Source organism: Eublepharis macularius, chromosome 12 (assembly GCF_028583425.1).
Source record: "Eublepharis macularius isolate TG4126 chromosome 12, MPM_Emac_v1.0, whole genome shotgun sequence".
NCBI lineage: Eukaryota > Metazoa > Chordata > Lepidosauria > Squamata > Eublepharidae > Eublepharis > Eublepharis macularius.
In genome coordinates this window covers 36,915,074-36,917,444 of record NC_072801.1, presented here as the reverse complement: position 1 = coordinate 36,917,444, position 2,371 = coordinate 36,915,074, and positions in this window count along the sequence as shown.

The window sequence follows — 2,371 nt, the reverse complement described above, 5'->3', positions numbered from 1 at the left end:
TCCTTATCTCTTTAAGGGCCAGAAACTTGCTGTATATTTATAGAGAAGGAAGCTAAGATTCTCAAGATGCCAAATTCTGAACTGAAATTCTGCATTCCGGGAGTTATCCTCCACAATTACAGAAAGTATCAAGCCTGGCAAGCAAAAGAGCTTTGCGCACTACACGTTAGAATAACCTAAATAAGGTATGAACCCCACTTCCCCACTCCATTGCACTGTCAGAAAACATTAGCTCAATAAGGGCCGTTTCCACATGGACAAAAATCGTGCGAGTTAGGCGCAATGAATCGCCTGTCCACAACCCCATGATTACCCTCCTCATTGCGCCTTCTTCCACATCGTGCTGCATTGTTCTGTTCCCGACAGGTCACACGGGCATTAGAAACTGCAGGGCAGTGGGCGGAGACCGCCCTCACCACGGTGGACGTCGGGCGGCTTGGCTGCCCCCCATCTCTGCCTTTTTTTGTTTGTTTGGGAGCTGAGTTTTGTGTAAGTTTGCGATTTCAATAGATAAATGTGACTCTCCTCCCACAACGGCTTGTGATAGGACTGCTATTTTGCCCACGAAAATCTCTCGGGGTCTATTGGTTACACTGGGTTATGGTTTGCCTAGTCACAAATGTAGAATTTATTCTTTGGCGGAAGGGCAAATGTCTATAAAGAGAACCTCCATACCAGTGCCAGGCGGCCGTATCAAGGAAGGCATTCACCAACGAGATGCTGGACTAGATGGACCACTGGTCTTTCCCCACATTCTTAGAACAGAAACCCCAATTCACAATTACCTGAAGTCCCCTGAGGTTTCAATAGACAACTATTCAGGCTTATCTTTGCTGCCAATAAGGACTAGAAACTTGCTTTATAAATCTATATAAATAATCTTGACAGCCAGAGACTTTATTTTTAATGGAAGCAAAGAAATGAGAGAGATAAAAGTTCTTCTAAGCATGGAGAAGCCACCTTCCTTTCTCCAAACATGGCTGCTCTTGCACTAACATGCCCTGGGGGTCAGTAACTGCCTGCTTTAAGATGTATAATCTTAGAAATCCAATGATACAGACCCATCTCCCTACTGGAGATGTCAGTCAAAGTTATGAGGAAGGCTAGCTAGGTCAAAATTTGATGTGCTTCTGGGATTGTCTTTGTGGGACACAGTTGGAAGTTCTGGCCCTGGCAGACAGAGGCCGTCGTCACACGGGCATCTCTTCCGTTAAATTTACAGCATGTAGCGTCCTACCTGTTATCGGCACAGTAACGTTTCTTTGGGTCACCTAACGGCTCTTCGCGCCACCAGCTGTCCACACCAAAGCACTCTGTTTTGTGCTCTCTAACCGTGCAGAAGCAGCTCCTCCCCTTTTTTAAATTATTCTGGCGTTTAATTCCGCTATAACGGAATAACAGCATATAAACATTCCATTAGAGCAAAACATTATGACCCTTTTGTTTTTCCAACTTTGAAATTATATAAATAGCCCTTTGCCCGCAGAAAACTCCCTGTCTGACGTGATCCCCATCGCTGAAGACTCTGCCATGGCGATTGAGTCATTTTTACTTCAGCAGAAAGTTTGCATTGTGTTATGGCGTTATATAATAAAATTTTAAAAAGGGGAGTCGCAGGAAGAAATGGATTCTGGGATTGAAGGGAGGGCATAGGACGTTGCGAGGCGAAATACATCGATGTGAGGCATTCACACTGAGGCACAAAATAGCGCGACTATCAAGCACAAAGCAGAAGAGAAAAAATTCCTTCAGTGTTGGAATAAGGTGGGTGTTTGCCGGGAAATAGTGCCATTTTAGCGCTAAATAAAAGCCCGTGTGACGACGGCCAGAGTTATCCTTCTCAATTGTAACTTTGCTGGTCTCTGTTCCTCAGATATTACTAGGATGTAGGTGACTTAGCCAGGTATACACATTCCTAGTATGTCCACTATGTATATGTATCTGTGTGTGTATGTACAAATATGCATGTGTGTATAGCAGTAGGCTGGAAATCCTAAAGCAGCAATCCCCCAACTGTGTGCGCTATCCAAAATATACACATGAATTAACTATAGGCTCTTGTGAGTCCAAAGCACCTGCCCCAGAGGAGGCTGCCTGCTGTGTCTCTGAGTGATTTACTGCTCAGACTCTGTCTTCTTCCATCGGATTCTGCAGGAGGTAGATCACTTACAGTGAGTGTGATTGAGTGTTTCAGTAGTTCTCAATATACACGATTTTCTGCTTTCCAAGTAGAAGGTGCACACAGAATAGTTACCCACACAGAAAGACAGGGGAATGAGGGTGGATACTGGATAATTCATACTTTGATACTCCAAAATGCTTCTTTTAGAGATTGTATAAAAATTAAGTGTGTTTCCTTGTTTTAATTCAG